The 23,734-nt window shown below is 39.7% G+C and overlaps 1 long non-coding RNA gene across 2 annotated transcripts in view; it reads right to left on the bottom strand.

The window, feature by feature from the left end:
- LOC148053350 (uncharacterized) overlaps positions 1 to 23,001 on the bottom strand; it is a 68,065-nt gene extending 45,064 nt beyond the window's left edge. For both annotated transcript variants that reach the window (XR_015708998.1, XR_015708999.1), the window contains exon 1: positions 22,862 to 23,001. This is a non-coding gene — a long non-coding RNA (uncharacterized LOC148053350). The remainder of the gene's footprint in view (positions 1 to 22,861) is intronic.
- Positions 23,002 to 23,734: the final 733 nt, after the last annotated feature.

Below are 23,734 nucleotides of genomic sequence, written 5' to 3'. Positions count from 1 at the left end.
GTCTGCTTGTGTAATTCTACCATACCTAGCCCAGATTCCTGTCTGCAGTTGTGTTTATTTTAGAAAAAGTCTCTCTTGGTATTAAAAAAATAAAACCAAAATTTTTCTCCTTCTAGCACAGTTATTAGTAAAATCAGGATGAGAATTCTGCTTCTGAAAAACAAAGGTCTGCTAGCGGCTACACTAACACCAAGCTACTTCATCCTTTGTTACTCTCTGAACTCTTAAGTGGACCCATTTTTTTACTTACTACCGCAAAGCAACATGTGAATGGAAAGGCACTGTAGAAGGCTGGGTGGCTTTGAGAGGTACTAGGTGACCTCTGATTACAACAGGTGGGAATGAAGTGTCAATGGATGCTCCTAATCTTCATGCTGAGGCTACTGCACTGTCCCATGGCTCCTGCCAGAAGTAGGAGAAGATCTGCTAGCTGCAACTTCATGTGTATGGGGAAGAACATTTCGTGCTGCTGTCTATCTTCTTTGTATGTCGGACAGTTATCTGTGGTTGAGGAATCCCTTTTCATTTAGTATCCCTTTCCTCTGAAATTGTTCTGAATTTGAAACCAGAGAAGTCTTTTGCAGTTACTGTTGAGATCCAGAAAGAGTTCTGGGGTATTAGTGGAAGAAAATAGATCTCCAACATTACTTTTTTTTAATGATGTCTGAAGGGGATAGATAGCAAGAAATATCACTCTAAAAATAGCTCTTTCTTTTGGCTCTATACATCCTTTAGGTAAGACATTCCTAAAGCTTAAAATAATGAATATTTTTAAAAAAATCCTCCTGCAGAACCAAACTGCAAAGCTGAGAAGGATGACCATTATTTTTCATTTTTTGTTAATCTTTACTCCTTTTAAGTTCAAATCTTGATCACTTTTTTATTTATATACAATGGTTTGTTTTTTTTTTTTTTTCTTATTTTAATTTTGTTGTAGTCCTAAGATCTCAGATGAAAAAGATTCAATGAATAGAACTTCTACCTGGGAACTCTGAATAAAGCAGGATCAGTTTGAGTTAGGTGTTTACCGTATGGAGAAATGAAAGGATAGCTGTCTCCAAAGAGACAACATTCAAATTAATTTACCGCCCCCCCTCAAAAGTAAAAACCCCTGGCCTGTCTATTGCTTGCAGCTGCAGTTGAACTGGCAAGAGAAATGTCATGCCTTGCTTTATTGCAAGTACCTGCTGAAACATTAAGTACTTTCTACCACACAAGCAGAACAAATTTTCAATTATTTGACCAGAATGTTTTTGCCTGGGGATATTCTGTCATCCTTCTTGTCATAGCATTGAGTCTGTGAAGATGCATGTGTGATACATGCTTGCTATGCCCATGTTTTACAAGTTATGAACTGTGAACTCCGCAAAGAAGTGAGTTGATTTGTCAGCTGAATGAGCCTGGGAATAAAATAGAGGGCCAAAATCTACAAAAGGATTTAAGACTGTAACTGCTTTTTAGGCATCAATGCTCAACATGAAATTGATGGGAGGTTAGGAACCTAAATACCTATGTGGATCTTGGCCTGTGTCTTGTTGATCCCCATCCAGTGTCTTGTTGATCCCCATCCAGTGTTTTGTTGATCCTCGTCCAGTACCTTGTCGATCCCCATCCAGTGCCTTGTCTCAATAGCTTCTCTTTCTCTAATCAGCTCCATGTTTCCTGTAGTCCTGATTTACAGCTATTTCAGGATTCATCTTGTGATACAAGAATGAAGGAAGGTGATTATTTCTGGGCTCTGGTTACTGAGATCCCGTGTTGGTAATGTAGTGTCTAACACACACCACATTATATGGGTGTCCGTTCGTACCCTGGCTTTGAAGGTGCCCTTGGACTGGTCCTTATGTGAACTTGGCAACCTGTCAGAAGCATGACTGCACAGTTTTGGTAAGCTTGGAAAGTTCCTTTAAAGGCTTGCAAAAGGGAAAGGCCTCATTTCAGCACATTTTTACCAGTGACATAATCTCCTTTTAATATTTTTGTATATAAAGCATAGTGCCATTTACCAGGTCAAGAAACTCACTCCCAAAGAATGTATGCCTCTGACTCTAGGAGAGAGGGTTTAAAAAAAAAAAAAAATGTTGTTGCCGTTCAGCAGCTTTCCTGGGTGTCTCATTCTTCAGCTGATCCACATTCTTTCCCAGTGAGTGAGAACATGATAAGGCACTAGTGCCTATTTATAACTGGAAGGGAGAGATACTTGCTTAGTGATGCAGTACTCAGTGAAGGAAAAAAGGAGAAAAAGCTGCCCAGTCCCTAATGCTTGCCCTGAGTTCTGCTGTTGGTTACTCCTCCGTGCTGGCATCCTTACTCTTCTTTGGAGGGCACCACATGTGACTTGGCCTTTGAGAGCAAAATATAACAACGTGCTCAGGACTGTGCAAAATGAGTCACCAGGAAACCATGTGTGCTTTTCATCTCCTCGTAGTTTTTGTGTTTGATTTTTGTTTCTCTGAGAATGACTATTTATACTGTGGTAGTACTTAGAGGCCCTGATCCAAACTAAAGCCTGCATTGCTAGGCTGTGTGCAAATATGGGGTGAGAGACAGGTTCTGCCCTTAAAAGCCAGTGATCAAAGTGACCCTGACAACTGAAAGATAGGACAGGAAACGGATATGATGTAACTTTCCAAAAATTACGCCACAGATCAATCACTTGCCAGACAGAAGAATCATTTACTTTTCATCTTCTCCCTCCAAACAGTTAAGAATGCAGTAGAAGGTAAGACAAACCTCAACAGGGGAGAATTCAGCCTCAGTGAATCACTCTGGTTGTTGCTTGCTATTCCTTGGTTCATTGCCTTGTGCTGGATGAGAGAAAGAGGGATCTTGGATCTGTTTTGTACATGCATCGCAAATGTCCTCACCACAGTGGTATGAAGATGGCAAGTTTCCAGCCTTGCTGATTTTGTGGCTCTACTCTTTTACTTTCAGTTGAAATGCACCACATAGAATATATATGGCCTCAGAAATGAATCTTCATCAGCTGAGAGGTAGCCTCCATACAGAACAGCTTTCCTTTTAGCAGCCTGTTCAGCTGCGACTGTGTGAGAGCTGAGAAGGAATATATTTTTTGCCAGCCTGGTAATCCAGGCTGCCTGTTTTCTAACCTGGCAGGGAATGGATGGGTAATTTTATTCCTTGTCTAAGAGATGGGAAAAGCTGAATATTAGGAAAGGAATATTAGGAACAGACAGCACAGATTTACCGAATTTCCAGTGAACATGGACATTTTTCTTTCCGTGAGGTTTCTATCCATATTGTTTCGCCAGTGAGCATAAAAAAAAGCAAGGCACCACTTCACCCACACTGTCTTCTTGAATGTCATTTCATGATGTATCTGGTGTGCTGATATCTCTTATGTAAAAGATCGATGAGTATGATTTGAATAAAACCAAGCGTGTTCTAAAGACATTAGAGTTCTACTGGAATTGCTTTAAAATGTATTGACTATATCAGTGGCTGATCCCCTTTTTAATTATAATTCTCTACAAACTTAGTCAAACTGTACTCTGTTCTGTTAGAAATTTTCATCCTGGGCTTTTTTTAGGAAAAGCCACTCTCTGCATGCACCTGTAAATATTCCAACTAGAAAAACGTGAGGAAACTACTGCCACATTTATTTAATTAATTTATAGTATTCGTTTATTATTGTTCTGAAAACTAAGCTGGGCTATGAATAATACTGCTCTGGAGATTTAAGCATGTGACTGACAAAAGAGAAACTTCATGAATGCCTGAACCAATTGTAATGGAAAAGAGAGCTATAAAAACCCCACCTAATATTTTTACTAATAATACATTTTTGAGGTAATGTCTGCATTGTGCCTAGGAGCCATAGTCATAGACTACCAACACAATGTGGGGAATACTGGTGGGTGAGATCAAAAGAGGGTGACTCTCCCACAAATTTATCGTCTCTCTGAAAGAAGATGACAGAGCTGGATGCCAGCAGAAGACTGGTTACAGGTATGTTCAGTGCTCTTGGCAGCGTCAACCCTCTGGTAGCCAAACTTTTGTCAAGGTTTTTCCAGGCATCTTGTCAAAAGAGAGATTTCAATAGGGATTTGAAGGAAACCAGAAAAATGGCTTTGCTTTCAAGACCATATTTGAAAATTCAATTATGCGTAGTTATGGGACGGCAAAAGATGGAAGTCAACTATCAGTATAGGTGAAATAGTAGGGGAGATAGGAACTAGCTAGTGAGGAGCCTGAAGTTTTTCTCTCATGTGAAAGAGTAAAGAAACACAGTTTAAGTTGTAAGGAGAAAGGTGACAGTAGTCAAAGAGATGGATTAGAAAGATGAACATTGTAGTAACTTTCTGAATGGCTAGGAGAAGGGTAATCCTGTATTAATTAAAGCAGAGGAAAGAAATGGATATATAAGGTGGCATGGCTGGGCAGCACATCTGTCTCATGGTAGAGCAGCTTTTCACATTCTTTTCCTGCAGAAGTGAGAGAGACTTAATGCCGAGGAACTGCCCTGCGGGACAAGTGCCCCACACAACCGGGCCTCAAAAATGGGGGCTTCTTTGGCTGCAAGAAGCACCCCTCCAACTTACTCCCTATAAAATAAACCCGCTGCTTCTGTTGAATCTCTCTGGATGGAAAACACAGGGAAAATATTCATTTGTGCTCTGTTTTCCCTTACTGCAGGGCAGGAGTGTCCAAGAAAGCAGGTGGTGACATGGGTGTGGAGGACGGATGGCAGAGCTCTCCCCACAGTGTCTGAAGTGGCCAGAGACTGTCCTGGCTTGTGGGTATTACCCAGCAGTGAATCCCTCTGCCTGGCGTATGTTCACTTTGTATAATGCAAGATGAATGAAACAAACCAGACAATTTGGCCTTAAGATGCTATAATTGTGAACAAACTGTCCAGAACAAAAATGTTTAGAAGACACAAACCTCACAATCCTCCCTGACTTTTGATTTTCCTTTCCCCATGCTGAATCTATTAATTTAGAAATTTTGAACCATGATTTAAGGAAGGCCTTAACTCTGCGGGTACTGACTGCTACCAGTTTCTACAATCACTCCATGGGTGGGATTTAAAAAAAAAACTCTGAGGTGGCCCGCAGGAGAATCCCATTTTCCTTGTCTCATTCAGTGGGTACAGGGTGGAATTTTCTTTTCCACGCTTAATTCCATTAATGAAGCAGGCCAGGCTATAACAGATAACTGATGTCACCACAGTTTGGAAAGCACATACTTAATTGAAAATATAATGCAGCGTTCTTACAAATTGTGAAACTGGACAGCCTGCAACCATCTGGCACTCCACCTCTGAAAGAACATCTGTAAGGACAATGTTGTTCTTTCTGTAAGAGTACCACCCTCTAACTGCAACCATCACAGAAAACCCCTTCTCAAGTCAAGCTTTATTCAACTTTCAAAGTCCATGTGAAAAAATAAATGCTATTTCCAGTGCAAGCCAAAATATTCACAACTATGACATCCTTAAATCACACCCTATACCTGCTTGTATTAGTACGGGCAATAGTAAATACTGTGCATCTCAGTCCCAGCCCCAGCCCCAGCAAGATTAAATACATTGTAAACCTCAGGGGAAAAAAAGTGTGGAGAGGTTGGAATCAAGGCACAGTAAAGTTGCGTGCTGATTAAATTTCCCCTGAGCTGGCTTTGATGGTCCAGCTGAGGACCCCTGCTTTAGGTATCAAAACTACTTCTTTCTAATGACAATTTGAGGTCAACTCTGGTAATAGGTACTTCCAGTCTAAAAAATCCTGGTGGCAACTGTCATTTTTTTCTGTTCAAGGCAAGCAACAATGCTAATTTCATCAAATCTGAACCACAGTAGGAAATAATTAAAAATTACTTCATGAATACAGTCTTTGTGCATGGACAGGGTATCACGTCTTCTCAGCTTTGTCCTGTAATAACTCACAGTAGTAATATGGAAGGAGCTGAGACAATGTGTTTGGTTGTATAAAAAGCATTTGGTTTTTCATTTACAGCCTTATTATTAATGTAGATTTTCAGGGCCAGAACTATCCAGTGATTCAGTGGATGGAGTTACACCTGAGGATCTGCAAGTCCAGCTCAAATTCTGACCTTGGATCAACTGAGGAACATGACAGTCTTCTCTTAACACTCTTTTTTGCTGCCCCACAGGCTGACAGAACTGGTGATAGGCAGTTTCTGCTCAGAAGATTTTCCTTTCCAGCTTTCTAAAGGTGTTTCAGTTCAGTGCTGACATATGACAGAACTGGCTGGGAAACCTTACATGAGGATTGCTTTTACATCTATTGCTACTCAGTAAAAAGTTAAGCATGTGACTAGTCTAAAATATGTGCTTAACCGTCGATGGAAATGGGACATAGGCACATGTTAAGTGTTTGTCTGAATAAAGCCATTTCTTGGAAAGGGTAGTCAAGGTGACTGCTCAGACCAGCATCTTGCATTTAAAACTGACTAATATTTTTCTCAGTTCAGAAGGATTAATTTCTGTCATGATTAGAGCTGGGCAGAGAAATACTCAGTTGCAACACTGGTTCCTCTGATGTCTGGTGACCAGTCAGAATGGAAAAGACCTTGGTCATTTGGAAAACCTTCTGGCAGAAGCCAAGCAGGCTGCCTGCATGCCTCTTCTCTGCTCCCCTGGCTGCATGGCTTCTTGTGCTTTGGTGGCTTTTCTGCCCACAATTCAGTTTCACAAAGAATTTCTAGCCATACTGTATTCAGATTTGGAAATGGCAAAGTCCCCTGTGGGAGAGAATTGCTGTTCTTCCTCCAGACCACTTTCTGGCTACTTAAATTTCTGTAATTTATATGAGTGAGGCTATAATTCTTTAATGTAGGGTTAAATGAGAAGATAGATATTTTTAATAACTATTTCACCTTATAGTCAGTCACTTCGTGGATTACTGAAGCCAGCTTACATGCCATTATGGATGGAATAGGAAGTGATGATAAGATAAGCGTGCCTCAAAAAGATGATAGTCTATGAACATAAAATAGATTGAATTTTGCTTCATTGAGTAAGAAAATTAACACTGGTCATGTGTGACATGTAATTCTTCTTGCAGGGTCTTTCCAAAGAAAGGCTATGCTTTCACTGCGCAGTGAAATCTGATTTCAGAAAGTATTTAGCTGTACTAACCTGCAGGGTGCAGACAAAGCACTCCCTGTTTTGGGTGCTTTTCCAGACTGCAGTAAATCTCCGGGGAACCACTCTTAATCTTAATTTTGGAATATTTTTAACAAAGTTGTTCTAAGTGCCTATCAGAATAGGCAGCTGGTTAGTATATTTTCCAAAAATCTGATGCACCTGGAATTTTCCCTTCATGGTACATCATGATCAGAATTTTTTGCTAAGTGTCAAAGAGAATCCAGCCTTTTTGACCATATTTTAATTTTTCCAAAGAAAAGCGCTTTTTTCTTATAAAATAACTTTCTCCCTATGGCAATATTTTTCCCATTTCTCTATAGAGGAAATTGCAGTATTATGAAGAAAACCACCAGAAATCAAGTGTGAGAAAACAGTAGTGCACTAATCAAAGTATTGGAAAGTAAATAGTGTAGCAGTCAAAGAAGTCTGAACTTCATTCTGTGGGTAAGAAATCTGTTTAGTCTGTAGCTTTGTGTTTGATTGTGGGCCAGTGTCTCACTGAGTAGTTGACACAGACATGTTTTCATATCTTGATGACTTTCTTGAGGCTTCTGTATTACCATCCTTATTTTGTTGATGAAAATGAACAGATTATCCTTTTGTGTCCAGGATGAGTATAATACACAGTTACCCTCTATCCATACGTAACTCTCTCTTGCAAAGCCAAACATAGGAATAATAGAGGGTCTTCCAGAAATGACAGAGACGTTTTAAGCATATCCTGAGCAGTACAAAAGAAACTTAAGGTTTGATCAGCTCATCCTTTCCTCACATTTACCTTTGTATATGAAAGCATGTTGACCTCTCAAACTTTATGGTTGTCGCTCTGTCTGTGGAAGGCAGTACCCTAGGTTGGCATTGCCACAGACATTTCATATTGTCAAATTAGAGCTTCAGTTTGGCACAGGAATACAGCATGAAAAAACAGAAAGTGGCTGTCAAACAAGCAAAGGTAATGTAACTCTACTTCATTTTCAGATATTAGTATGGAGAAAAATATTTTCCTGTCCTGGATGGATTATTCTGTATTTCAGCACTTTTAGTTCCTTTTTTTGCTGCTTAGAAGACCTTGCTTGAATAGCAACTTGACAAACACAAACCTGTGTGAAAAGACCATATTTCATTCTGGCTTCCAATCAGACTTCTTCTGCAGAAGTTTATTTTCATGTCTGAAATGGATTTCCTATTGTTTTTGACAAGGGTGGGCACTAGATCTGGCTACCTTTGTCCATCAGGCTTGTATTCCATGGCTTGATTATTTTACTGGATATTTTTAATGTTTATTCATTTTTAAAATTCAAGGACAGGGTGATGAAACAGGAGTTGTACGCTCTGGAAAGCTGTAGTTAACTACAGAATTTATACCTCTGCAATTCCTCTGTTGTATTTTCTGCTTTAGGGATCTCATGGCCAGATTTTGCAATAACACGTAGAATTTTCTTTGCACTTCGATAGGTCAGTGTTTTCCTGCACCTAAGAGAGCCACTTCTGGAAAGACATAAAACAGTCCCCAGTTTATCTTCAGGATCTCAGCCCTTCATTTAAAACAAACAAACCAAAGGACAAATATAAAAAAACCCAAAAATTATTTGGAGACTACAACAGTGAGCATTGTAATGACTTGCTTTTAAACATCCAGGTTCCCTGTGGATTGTGTGGCAGTTGTTACCCAGGGTTGAGGTCAAGCACTGTCCCACGCAGGCAGTGCCTTAGTCAACATCATCAATAAGCAGCCAGCAGGTTGCCAGAAGGGACATGCTGTGTGCTGTGGCAATTTTTCAAAAGAAAATGTTTATTTTCCCTGCTTTTTGTGCCAATATAGTGCTGCATTAGGTATGTTCTTTGCATGTCCCTTTGGTCAGGGAGAAGGAAGGTCTGCTTTGTGGATACTTGTTGAACCTATATGTGAGTTAGGCATCAAGTTCATAGGATCATAGGGTAGTTCAGGTTGGAAGGGACTTCTGGCATGTGAGTAAACAAATTTAGACACACAGGAAACTTTAATGTCATGAAAAGATGCACATACAGAATTTAGTTTATGCCAGGGTTGGATGATAGCTAAGCTGAGATTTCCAGGACCATGTTTCTATGATTTTGTTACCCAAAATCAGCCTAAGAGTTACTTTGTCCTAGGGTGGTCTCCTAGTTTGAGGACACTGGGGTCCATGACCAGCAGAACTTTAGAAACCTTAGTGTAGTCTTTCCCTGTCATTTTGTCAAGGTGGTGACATGCAATGACAGCTGAAGAAACTGCAAATTTTGGACAAACTTATGACATGTAAAATGTTATAACAAGTTCCCATAGAAACTTTTTTTTTTTATTAAAACATAAATGTGTCAGGCATTCTTGTGTAGCCGTGTACATACATGGTAGCCCTAAGTGGGAATTGTGCTGCTTACCCTCAAGCTTGCAGGAACTAGGACTGATTATGAAAAGATACAAGGTGCTTTAACATGCAACAGTTATTTTTTCTGTTTTCCAATGTCAAAAAGTGCAAATATTAGCACCTTGTTGGTATTATATTGATGATGTATAATCTATACTGTTCTTGCTTTTTATGATGCTGTTTTCTCAAATCTCTTTTTCATTATGTGGGTGCATATGTGCGTGCAAACATACACAAAGACTTGGACTACAAATAGAGAATGAAACAGCAGTCCTGTAACGTGAATTGCCTCATTAACCTGTAGGATGCTAACTTTAATTCTTCCTTCTAATACTGCAAATGTCCATTTGTTAAAGATTTTAATGCTCAGAAGACTATATAGGCAGCAACTGCTTTCAAAAATGTAGAAAAACTTGTATTAGAAGACAGGTATTTCACCCAGACAGCAGACATTAAGAGCTCTAAAAGCACAGAAAACAGATAGAAAATGAGTGCTTCAGAAGAACAGTCATATTTGTGGAGTATTTTGCCTGACTTAGGCAAAGGAAGTTAATGATTTCCCAAAAATACCCTTCAAAACCAGACTACTTGCACAGAAAGCTAGAAGTGAACTTGTAGCTTTGGTATGTAGCACTCCTTTGAAATGCTCTATGTGTTTGATCTGACAGGTACCATCATTACAGGACATGGTCTTTAGTCCAAATAACACATCATTTAATCAAAATTACACAGGGAAATGTTTATGTATCCACCATATTTTATACAGTAGTAATATGCAAAAAGATATCCTGCAAAAGTATCGTTACATTGTAGCTGGCCAGACTCTTCCAGGACAACTTGAAAATGCATAACAGCATACAACTAAACACACTGCTCAAGCAAAGGACAGTGGCCCCTGGGAAGCTTTCTTCTTGTGCTTTTATCCTATCTATGCAAAATTACCCCCAAAGACATCCTAACCTAAGTGTATGTTCCAGTCCCTATGTATTCACACCACGTCACGGAAAAGATGTCTCAGGGGTATTTAAATCCATTTACTGTAACGTGCTTGCAAGGATGAGGAACCAGAACTTACATCAAACAAGCTGCCTTTAGGAGCTCTACCAGAGCTGTAGCCAAGCAGAACCATGCCATTACCAGCGGTTAATGCCTGTCTGCAGCAAAGTACCATTAACACTTTCAGTGACTGTTTTTTAATGGAAGTAAGGACGAACTGTGGACGCTATTTTCATCCAATCATATCAAAAGACTAGAAGAGGCACAATCACAACGCTTTCTCTGACAACCTATCCTTCTCTTTCTCTATGGGAAAATAAGCCCCGCTATTCATTTCTGTGTCGTAGCTGTGACGTTTACCACGTTATGATTCAGAGTGGGTGGCAATTCTCTCCTGACCTCATCATAAGAAAGAAAAAGGAATGTTAACATTGCAGATAAATAAATCTCCAGGCTTCCCTTGGGTCCGAGGGAAGAACTGAAAGATGAGCTGTATATTTATATGGCTTTTCTGCACTGCATTCAGCAGATATTGGCACTTGCACTAAGGGAGTCAGTGACAGGCCTGGAAGCAATCTAGCTGTGGTCAGCTCTCAACTGCTCTCTTCAGGGGAGTCCTGCCCATTCTGGCACCCAAGCCAGATTGTTTAGGCGTATCCATACTCATTCTCATCTTCAAGTATGCTTAACGTCTGATTCAACACCTAAATTCCACTCATAGCTGGACCTTCAAAAGCTTTTGGTCCTGCAGTTAGCAGTTAAAAGCAAATTAAAAAGAAAAGCCTCTATAGGAGTAAATAGTACTATAGCCATCTCCTTAAACCAAATGCTATTGGAAGAAGGGTGAATAACAAAGGAAAGTATTACGAGCAGTTGCAGATTGCTCTCCACAAACATGTTTGGTAGATTCTCCTTTGCATAGTTGTGTGTAGAGAGAGGGACAGGAGGAAAAGCAGGCCTTAGAGTAAATATTTTGTGTGGTGTACTCTAGGCAGAGATATCCAGCTAAGAGACACCTGTACAATAAATGCTAGCTTTTATTGTGGTGCTAGAAAAGAACTCAACCAAATTTCTGCCTCTATGGCTTCCTGAGTTCAGTACTGACCTTCCTGATGCCAGAGTACATCAGGAATTATCTAAATGAAGTTAATAGAGTCAACACATCTGGTAGTGCAGAATAATGACTCTGCACATACCCGCATTTCCCACTAGGAAAACTAGAGTAGCACTGGCTCTCTGAAATCTCCTTTGTTGCCTGTAACCACAACACTAAGATCTGCTTAGGCACTTGAATGCACAACTCTGAATTATAAACAGAGGAGTACTGTTTCAATCAGGGGTTTTTAAGACCAGATTTGTATTTGATCTGGCAGAACTTGAATCTGTTGACCTTGAGGCCATATTGCAGAATTGCTGTGTTATTATTTTAGGCTCTCTCTGGGCTGGTGGGCTGGGATGTGGGAGGAAAGGTGGGGTCAAACCCTGACTTTTATTCAAAGTTAAATATTTTTCTATGTTCGTTTTAAATCAAATTAGACTAAATTTATGGACAGGCATGTAATTGTGTCATTAAATTAAAGAAATAAATTATCTTTGTTTTTTTTTCCCTATATTTTGGAGATATAATTGTATATATGAAGAGAAATGGTAAGATAGATATGTATAGACATAAACATATAACTAGATATATTGAAACTCTCCATATACATTTCAGTTAAAAAAGTTTAAGAAGAAATAAACAGCAAGACAAAATACATCTTGAAATTTCCACTGAAGTGTTCTTTGTTAGGGAAACAAAAATAGAAGTGAGAGAAGCCACAGGAGTGACAGCAGTTTGATTTTACCTGTCTCGCATCATCTCGGAAAAAGTCAAGAACATTTAGCACTGCTCTAGTAAACCACTAGAAAGTAAAGTGAAGTGAACAGCACTAATATATGCTGGACAAGAACTCTGACTCAAGAAAGCATTAAGACATGCTTAAATGCTTTATTGATGTATTTGAGGCATCCGCTATCAGTCAGAGCTCATTTTCTTTGATGCTGTGCAAATACCAGATATTTTTTGTCTCAGCAAGAACCTAGTTGATCTAATAAGTCTTTTTTTTTGAGTCCTATAATTTGCTCTTTGTTATTAGCTTGCCCAATTTACTTGACTTCATATACATTGGATTTGGGTTAACACTATAACAATTTCTGCAGACTTTTTAAAACAAAAAAGTACACAGTGCAGTGTCTGAGAGAAATCTCCAGACCCAGGCAACTATATTATCCGGATACCTTCTTCCTAGAGCTGCCTTGAATTCAGTGTTATGAAGGTAAAATCCTTTTGATCTATCTATGCTCTTTTTACTAGAGCTCAACGACATTTAAAATTTACTACAAAACAGTTCATATAATTTGCCGTAAGAGTAGCTGCACTCTTTACATCTGTCTTTTTTTGCGTGAGCAGTACCCTCAGGCACTTGTCAGGATGTGGGAAACCAGGTTCATTTCCCTCATCTTGGAGAAATCTCCACTCCCATTTCCTAGATTTCAGGATTAAAAATCCTGATGATAAATGGCTGTTGTGAAGCTTAGCTAAAGGAAGGGGTGCTCCATTTTTGTCTTGGACAATATCCTGTTTTGCTGAAATAATGAAGTAACAGGCACCAATGGTGACAGAGGTGGCCCAAGTATCAGCTCGGTGCTCCAGCTGCTAAAGCAAGCAACCCCACTCACCCACACCTCACCCAAGTGCTGCCGAAGCAGGGCATCCATCCAGCAGCACTGCAAACTGGAGAGGCAGGAACAGACCTACAAGCCCACACCCAACCAAAAATATAAAGTGTTTGTCATCCCTGCTTTATGTTGGCTGATGTTTTTGGCATACTCAGACTAAAACCTCTGGGAGTCTCATGGCTGTCCACCTGCACAGGAAAAGTCCGCCCTTATGCACAAAATACGTTCTCCTAGAAATGTGTTCGGCTAGTAGGCATCATCTCAATGGATAAGATGATGGACCTCATTTCTACAGTCTGCAGCGTTCACCAGTGTAGTCTCATGTCTGTGGCTGGTCGCACAGCAGACAATTAAAGACTAAGGTTGACTAAAGGAGAATGTATAAGTCTACTGGTGCATGATTTAAAAAAAAAACCAAACCAAAGTGTCAAACACCAACCTTAAGATTACAAAATATGATTGCGATTTTAGACTTACTTTTTCCTATAAGGACTGATTCCATGAAATAAACTTAAGATATTTTAAAGATTAAATGTCTGACCTTCAGGCTCCTTCTGCTCACAAGAAAACCTCATAGATGGGTTTATTCACACTGAAGTCAGGTGGAAAAACGTATCTGAGATGGAATTCTTGCCTAGATCCACAAAGCACTTAAGAATTTATTTCTATTATTAAGTATGTTCTGACTACCATCAAGATGCTCAACAGTGTTTCTGAACTGATATTTTATATATTTTGCACTGAACAATTAAACAATTGTTAAACATGTAGTTGTCATGGTAACAAGGAACAAATTTTTAATGTGTCATGTACATTTCACTATCCTAAACATGCATCTAACCCAAAATGCTTTGCTGGATTAGTTCAAAGACATCAATAACTCTTTAGGGCCCTTGTAACTCAGACTGGAAAAGTTTCATTCTCCTTCCTGTCATGTTGCAATCAATTTTTGTCCAGAGTGGACAAAGCATGCTGTCCAGGAAAAAGGCAAGGTCAAAGACAAACAACTGCAGTACAGGACGGCTGTAATGATCTCCCTTATCGCTACTACCACAACAAAACAAAAGTTTATTTCCTTTCCTGATAATGCTTATTTAAGTGAGATAGCAAGTTATTTTTCTCTTATCTTAGTGAAAATTTAATTTAATTTTCCCTCACTTCAAAACAACATTTTTTTATACCTTCTTGTTCTTATGGAAATGTCTTCAAGGATTTATAGGACTTTCACCTACAGAAATTGAACCAAGATTGTATCATCAGTGTCACTATTCTAAAATGCATAAGGTTCCACTTCAGGAAGAAAAGCTGTGGGACGGTTCAGAACTCTCTGAAATTTTGTATATAGTCCATTAATCCCTGCAGGAGATCTCTATAACTGCAGCTACGTACTGATTGACTGCATTACTTTGTATACTTGTTTTAATATCTGTTATATCCATATTTGACCCCTACCTTTGGCCATATTATCCGCTTTTTTTTTTTTTTTTTCATTCGAGAAGGTTCTTAATGGCTCAAATTGAAACACATGAATATCACCATGGATGCTGCTGCTGATGTGTTAAACCTACTATTGATACCTGAGAATATACATAGAAGCTCCTGAATACTCCCCTTTACCAAACAAAAGCAAATCTTTGTGAATAGTTAAGACACTTGTAAGATAAGAAGCTCCTGAATACCCCTCTTTAGACAGCTAGGCCTTGGGAGAGCAGATATGCGGAGCCACGAGGATAAGAAAGTTGCAAGATGACCATTAGACCAGAACAAACCGACCTTGAAGGACATAGTATACCTGGTCCCAGAACTGAGTTTGCGCAGAAGTAAAGGTCAGTCAGCGAACACAGTGAAGAAGACTATGAGCCTTCATCTGAAGACCCCCAAAGAGCACCTGAAGACCATCACGGAAGACGATTGTGCATGCAGATCAGACATTTACATATGTTAATAAGTTCCAGGAAATCTCGTGTTTATGTAGACGAATTCTTGGAAATCCTACGAATATGTATATTTTCATAGTATATAATTATTGAAAGTCTATCAAGCCTTCGGAGCACTTATGATGGATTTATCCCTAGTGCTGCCCGGTGCCGCAATAAAGAATGCCTGCTTTCTAAAACTTCAAAATTAAGTTTTAAAGAGTGAATTATTTTGCCACTTTCTGGTAACACTATGGTGGCTTAATCTTACTGCAGTGACCAAATCTTATATGCCTGTTCCCATAATTAGCATTGTCTGTCCTCCATCTTTTACTCCTTTACCAGAGGGGCAATTCAGACAAGACCTAACCAGGCTGGGTACTCTGAAAATGAACCATTTACTTTTTTTTCAAAGTGAAGCTAGCTAACTTTTCTTAGTTGTTATCATCATTACTAGAATTAGGACTGCAAAATATCAAAGTAAGCATGCTAAAAGCATAGGTCTTATTATAACAACGCAACATTGACTCCAACAGGGTTTAAGTCAAAGTGCTTGCAAGGGAAAGCCAACTTCAACTGCATAATTGTGAAAGAGATTTAATTAGCATAGCAGACTGGCATGACTGGAACTACGTTGGGCAGCAAAAAATGAATGTTATTGTAAGTTTCTTTCCAACATAATGCGTGAGAAATATGCTAATGACCACTCCGATAAAACTATTGCCCCCTCCCACACATAAAGCTACCATTTATAGTGCATTTGGATTTTAGAGTAACCTCCTCTTATTTAGTTTAAATAAGCATGTCTCCTTAGCAACAAATGTCACCTAATTAAAGTCTGTCACTCAGCTTAGCATCTCAATGAAAGATTGAAGTAGGAAGGGGACTATGAAACAGCTGAAAGCAAAAGGGAAAAAACGCGAGGAATGCCAAGGGCCCTCCAGGAATATCAGATAAGAAAAGTCACTGAAAAATGAGCTCATTAAAGGAATAAAAATATATTGAAGTGATGCTTGTTTAGAATTGCCTATAAGCCTGGACTTTTCATTCTCTGCAGGTTTTTCAGGGTATCATTAGGTGTGGTTTTTAGGGTTTTTTTTCCTTCTAGTGAGGAAAAAGAGTATATAACTAACTTCTTTCTAAGTAACTAGCTTAAAATCATCCCAAAAGTTTGAGGTAAGAAAGCCTCTTAATATTGTTCACAATTCACAAAACAGTGTGGGAAAGTTCAGGTTTTAGAAAGAAAAATACTTTATCCCATCATCACAAAAGTGGGATTTAAGGAGAAGGACTTTCAAAAATGCTCAGCAGTTTCTTGAGTGTTGCTGACATTTTTTTGAATAGAAGCAGGTCTAGGGGAGTGCTGAGGACTCCTTGTAAATCCCATTTTCCTTAGGCCTCTTTACAGCAAATAGGTTGAAGACCTAACCCACGAACCACTGAAATTGCTGTGGGACATGAATTAGATAGTCGCAGTGATTTCAGAGGCTTTGCAAGGGCCACTGTGATGTTGCTTGTACTAGAAATGGGTGTCACTTCTAGGTTGTCTTGTGCCGGGGCAAGTCTTGGGGCAAGTGAAGCTTTCACATCTCAGAATGTCTAAACTTGGCTATGTGAAACAACACAAAATATGAGGTGCTCTCCAGCTCTTCCTCAAGGCTAGGCCAGCCACCTGAATGGGGTGTCTGAGCACAGACCATTCTCATGGCAAGGTCTTATCAGAAGCAGGAACACATCGGAGAGAGCGAACTTGCATCCAGAGAGAGCGAACCTGCGTCCTCAGGTGCGACTGAGACTCTTCCAGTCGATTTCAATTTCTGTTTCAAATACCTGGCTCTAGGGCATTCGATTAGAGTCACAAATGACAGTGGAGCACCAGGAATGAAAGCAGCTTGTGACTCTCCCCTACAGGTGAAATGAGCTGTCAGCCTCTTCACTGCTTAAGGACCGGTGAAGCCCAGGAGGAGGTAAAACCTTTGCAGTCTGAAAGTGGGCTAAAGCTGGTTGCTTTATGATCTCTTCCTCCTAAACATTGCCTTGCTTGCAAGTTTCCTCCTGCGGGTTATTTTCCCAGCCTACATCTTCAGCTACTCTCCCCTTGGCACCTCCTTGCATCAGCATCAGCTCTAGGCAGCCTCAGTGCCAGCAAGGAGCCTCTGCCTTAGCTGAGCAGCAACTCAAAGCCTCTCATCTCTACCTTGCTTTACTCTTAATGCTGCTTTGCTTGGCTTCTTGGGAACCTGTGCATTCCGATCAGAACTGATCCTGTTTGAAAGGCCCAGGCTAGGTAAAGTTGCTGTTCGACCCTCTGAGGTTTGGAAAATGAGGTAGTACCTGACAACAATGATAGTGCCATTCTGATGTTCTGTTATTTCTGCTATGATTTCTAAGACTAAAAGTGACTCAGGCTAAAACTCAGGAGGGCAGAGGCAGACAAACAGGAAAAAGCCTGAGAAGAATGCAATGATTCTCTTGGACCTCCAGGAAAGTTTGAGTTGAGCTCACGTGTTGACCAAAGACATTTGGGAAAGGATTCCTTACCTGAAGATGGTATTTACATTGTATCAACAGCACGTTGTCTGGATTGGTTAATAATATCCCTGCTGAGCTCACTTTCGTCACAGCTTTTCCTCTGACCTCATTCTGCTTCCTGATGTTTTTGTAGACAATCCCTTTTAAAGTTTTTCATGAATCTGGGAGGCCTTGATGTACAGGCGATGAAAAGGTTTGCTTATTAAAGAAGACCACTCCTGACACTTGTTCTGCAGCTCCCAATACAACAGTTACTTGTGAGTTTGGTCCTTTTGAAAACCATGTGGGTAAACTGTGAATCAGGCCTTCATATGCAATTTGATTGTAAAAGGAAGTTTCCAAAATAAAAGGTTTTGCCAGTCCCCTAGCATATTAAAATAGGTAACTGCACAAAGTTGCAACTGAGGTTCGGTAACAGAGCACAAGGTATTTTGATCGTAGGCTCCATAACTTACTTACTGGTAAAGGAGGTGCAAAAAATAAAAACAGAAATTGCTGTGATTAGAAAGATTTCATCTTCAAAGACGATATCTTTGCCTCACTGAACTTAATGGCACAATTCCCATTCCTTTTTGTGGATCTGTTCTCATTTTCCCTCTTTGTATATCTTATGAAGATCTAGAGATAGGAGCAATTTATATCCCTGTGGAATGATATAATTTTCCATGGAGTATCAAAGCATTTATATTTCCCTTTTCAACCATATGTAACAGGATGGATAACATCAATGAATCAGGTGAGATTTCCAGAGCAAATCTCTGTATATCTGTTTAGGTAATGAAACTACACTAGTTCTATCTCATTAGCATAACTTCCTAGTAACTCCTGCTTCTCTGCATCCCTGACTGCTGCAGGATTTCACATCCATGATTACCAGTGCATGCCTGGACTGCACTAAAAGAGTCTTACATGTTATCCACCTGCAGCAGGATGGCACGGAGCTCACATCACCAAAACCTGGTAAGACAACACATGCAGTGTGCTTTCCAGCACGTTTAGAGAGCAGAGAACACAGTGTACTCCTTACGAGAGGATTTTAAAACCACTACACCTCAGTAAGCAGACTGTGGATACTGTGCAAATAACTTGGTCTACAGTCCCTCTCAGCTCACTTAGCTCTGGATTTGCATGCAAGACAATAGTATAAACCTGCTACTTGAAATAGGACAGGATGACTGCACACACATACACGCATGCCCAAACTCTGAAGGCCAAATATACTGTCTGGCCTCACTGGCATTGCTCAGGGTGCAGAATCTTGGAGCACTTGTTTTGGATTTACTGCTTGAATGCAGTCATTACTGGCTCTTTCCATTCCTGAATGATAAGTGGAGGCGTGTGATTCATCTGGCATATGAAGATCCCTGGGGTTTTTGGTAGCCTCGCAGTTTGGATGCTAGAATCTTATCTAGGCATAAATGACTACTGACTTCATGGTTACTGGATTAGAGCCCTTTGGGGGAATTAGTTCCTCTTTCCCAATTCTTTGTAGAAAACAACTAATTCCTAAAAGTCATTCCTATGTAAAACAGCCTTATCACTCTGTACATGATAGATACCTTTCAATATCAATGATGTTACTAGAATACATAGACTTAGGTGGAAAAAAAGTTCAAGTACTTGTAAACCATGAGTTTCTGGTATGATATCTGGCCCAACACAAAGAAATCAGGCTAATGTTGCATCCCTGTAAGTAGGGAGCACACTGAAGGTGAGTCTAGTGCCAAATCCTCCAGTTTTATCTTCTCCCTGTTCTCCTCACAGAGCTCCCATGAAGGAAACTCTCCTGGAAGCCTCATGGAAGACATATTTCATCTCTGCATGCTATTCATGCTTTTCTTCTGAGCAATAGCATCGTGGTAACCCCTGCCAGCAAATGGAAGCATTTTGTGAATTAAATTTTGTAAATTAAATTAAATTAAATTTTCAACTAAAATTTAGATCTATGCATGTAATAACATGGTTAGCAGATGAGACAGTTTACAAAATCCTAATGACTTTATAACACTCACATAAACATCATTCACAATATGTGTGAGGTCCTGTTGCACAGCTCAAATCAAAATACCAGCCTTTTTCAATATTCAAAAGTGCTTGCCCCCTCAAACAAACAGAAATTCCTCACCTTCTGCATGGCACGGTGGATCGCACAATATTTTCTTTTGGAGACTGAGAAGCTGTTCACTACTAACAACCATACCTGCTTAGGAAATCTTTTAAACAGACATTTAGAAACTATTAAAACAGTTGTTGCAGGCAATTATATTTTTAATAAGCCCTACTGCTTAGTCAAGTGGTTTGCCAAAAACCAGATAAGTGTAGTAAAGTGACTCTAGTTAAATTCAGCCATATCTATGTATTTATATTTAAAGCTACATTTCTTCAGTGAGGAAAGGAACAGGAGTACCTAGATGTTCTGACTGCCCACTGCCTGCTCCTATTAACTCTGTCACAGCTTCCCTTCTTATGGCCTATGAGGTATCTGTTGGTCTAAGAACCTCTATTGACAAATGCAGGAAGAAAGACTGTGCAAATACCTTCCCCTTAAACACACAAATGGAAAAGCATAGCTACCTCTTCAAAGGTCAAGTCATCTTCTGTTAGATGGCTCTAGGGAGGATGAGAGGAATTACCTTCTGGAAGTGCTGATTTCTTTCCAATTGCTGTAAGGGGTAGCTGGGCTTATTCACTTCAATTTGCACAACTGTTTTTTTAAATCTTTCAGTTCCGTGAATGGAAAATCACTGTAGATTTTGGTGACATCTCTATGAACAAACTCATGAAGGAAACTTCAAACTTATAAGCTCCTGACCTGATCCCATTATTCAGCAAAAGCTTCTTTCCATTCCTTTTGCAGGACAATTGCAGTAAACAATGAATTTTCTTAGCTCGACCTGAAGACACCTGAAGAACTGTGTTACTGAGAAAGGGAAAAGTTTGTTTTCCAACTATGGACTCAAAGCAGGTAAAAGGCAAGATGTGTCACAAAGCTGGAATCATGCAGCACTAACTCTCCCCTGGCCATGCCTTTTTTGTCTATTGGATCTTCTCTCCACTTGCACAGAGGGGCTAATATGTGGTACCAGTGATTTTATGATTTGATGCCCATATGTAGTGCCTATGTTGAGATATCTTGACTGTAAAGGTCCCTTGCTTCTTCCTCCCCATCCTTGCACAAGAGAGCCACCCAGTTTCCTCTGCAGAGGGGCTAGGACTCCCTGTCCTGACCTACTCCGCAACCCAGATTACATCATCTTGAAAGGCTTCCTTTTTTTTTTATCTTTCATTTTACCTTCCAGGCTAATGAATTATATGGATCTTGAAAGAGAAAATCTGAGCTGAGAAATGTGGAATGCAATGTGGAAAAGAGCCTTTCTTATTTTTTGTTTAGCTATAGTTCAGAAAGGGACAACAGCAAATGCTTGGGAGCCAGCCAGATGGAAATTACTTCAAGCGCTATCTCAAGTGTAATGGAACTAAGGTACTTTTAGCATACCGTACTCATTAGGTACTTGTAACATCCAGCACTTCTAAGTGCTGTAGTCTGACAACTCTTTTGCACAGTGCTCTGAAAAAATCTATAGTGCATTTTGACTCAATGAAGTTTCAGCAGAAATTAACTTGGGGTTTTTTAGACATTCATCACATTTGCAGGGGAACGAAATACTACTGAGGCATTAACTTAGATTTAAGAACAGAGGAATAGTATTTATAGCCACATTTTAGCTCTGGAAGAATGTGCTTTCACAGGACTGCTTTCTCACAGTCAGATTAAACAAGTAGAAAGGCATTTGTGTTGTATTGCAAACAAAATCATATCAGCTGCAAGGCTTTTGTAGCTTGTTGATCATAGTAAACACTACACCTGTTGATGAAAGGCAGAAGTTGTCTCAGTTTTGGCATGAATATGAGTAAGTTTTCTATATTTTGCCTGTGACTTTGTACAAGTTAGAAATGTGAACGACTGTGTGCTGGAGCACTTTAAAAAAGTATGGTGCTTATCTGTGAGATAAGAAAGTTTATTCTGTGTATTCTTAGCTAAAAGTACCTGAGAACCTCCACCTCACTGGGAGGAACTGGTACACTAATGTTTGTTCCCAAACAAAAAAATATGTATTTTAAACCCGCAATATCACATTCAATTTATAGAAAATGCAGAAAAAAAAAAATCAGCAAATTGGAAGGAATTAGAGGAAGACCAGTAAAAAAAATAAATTAAAGCAACGAAAAATTGATTTTTGAGGAATCTGTATTAACAGATCACTATTTTGGAATCAATTTATAAATCCAAGATAATGCTAGGCAGGCATAGGAACCCACTGATATAGATCTCATTTAAGACCAACACATAACTGGGGGAACATACATACATGCATTACATCAACTACCTGTAAGGGTTTGGAGAGTGTAAACACCACAGAGATACGATTTGAGCATGAGTGAAATTATCAACATGAGCTACATGAAAATACAATAATATTATGGAAAAAATACTGATTATATCTAGGGAGAATTTTTTGGCTCTGGAATAACCTCCTGAGAAAACAATGGGAGCCCCTATTGTCTGATTCTTTTAAAGAGAACTGAGAAAAAGCACTGGAAAAACATCGCTCAGAGAACAATCATTTACCAGGAGAGGAATGGAAAAATGAGTGTATCGTCTTAGATCATTTAATCTGTCCATGACTTTTATGATTCTGTGAAGCCATACAGCTGTCTTAAAAAAATGTTACTGGAGGCCTAGTTCATTGCATAATAGACACCCGATTACTTGTACTTATTAAGAAACACGCTGAAAAATATTTAGAGAGTCTTTTTCCTCCGGAAAATAACTATTATGTCCTTCACTTCCTTTGATATTTCCTTCACAGTTTACGTAGAGGGGGTTTTTGTAGGGAAGTAAGAAGTGGTAGGGTTTTCCACACTGTACAAATCTTCACTGATTGAGGAACTCGACAGGGCTTTTAAACAATATTCTGTTCACACTGCAGGTATCTCTCTGATATCTGGGATCCTAAGAATCTTTACTGCTGAGTAGAAATATGTCAGATGAAAATTCAAGGGAAGGGATAATTCAAAATTTATCTCCTTGTAGGATGAAGACTAAGAATGGGAGACACAGATACCGCGGTGATAGGGAAAAAGTCTCAACATTGGTGTTCAGATGTTAATCAGCCACTCACCTTCAGGAAGCAGCTTGAGAGACAGAAAGCAGAAGACACTTGTTATTTAGTCGGCATATGAGGCCAAATCCAGGCAGGAATCCAGTCTGCTGCCATCATGACATGGGTGTAGCTTTGCCGACTGAAAACATGTCACATCTCCATCTGTGCTAAAAAAAGTGCAGAAATAAAAATACGCAAGCATGAGGCCCTAGGGTTTTGTGTGAGGCCAAAGTCCCAGAGAAAGTAAAGGGTTACCAAGACCTTGCAGAGGGCTTTGGCAAGGGAGAAGACCCAGAGGGATAAAGAGGTGATGCACTGACCTCCCAAGCCCTGGAGTGGGTGAGCTATCTGTCCCTCGAAATACCAGGGCTGAACTATAGACTCCCAGATGCTGGCACCTGATAATCGTCAGTCTAACATGAGGAGAAGGTGCCAGCACACTCACCAGCCTCCTTCCCTCTCCTGCTTCACCACCACCTACCCTTCACCCACCCTCCGGGACTGCTCGTGGCCCTTTACATTCACTGGCAGCCCAGTAGGCAGCCGCTGCTGCAGTGAGATTTAAGCTTGAGCAGACTCTAAGACATGTCACACCTTGGACTGGTGCCATGGGGAACAGTTCAAAACAATAATAGACTATCACTGGTTGCATGGTAACTAACACACCTAACAAGTACAGATTAAAAGAAATTAATGATGATGGCTGCAATCAATGCTATTGTACTAGCTATTAAAACACTTAAGAAGATCAGTATATGTATCCCTAAGGACAGCTTACCAGTGATTTTATTTTAGACTGCAACCATCTATGTAGAGAAAAGATTCACATTAGTATTTTGCACTTTAATCTAGCAGAGAAAAAGTGTGATATAAGTCAGTGATTATAACTAA

Source organism: Nipponia nippon, unplaced genomic scaffold (genome assembly GCF_047370975.1).
Source record: "Nipponia nippon isolate SJK-2023a ecotype South Korea unplaced genomic scaffold, ASM4737097v1 scaffold_4, whole genome shotgun sequence".
NCBI classification, from domain to species: domain Eukaryota; kingdom Metazoa; phylum Chordata; class Aves; order Pelecaniformes; family Threskiornithidae; genus Nipponia; species Nipponia nippon.
Note: the sequence above shows the minus strand (reverse complement) of the source record. Positions and strands in the feature narration are given on the sequence as shown.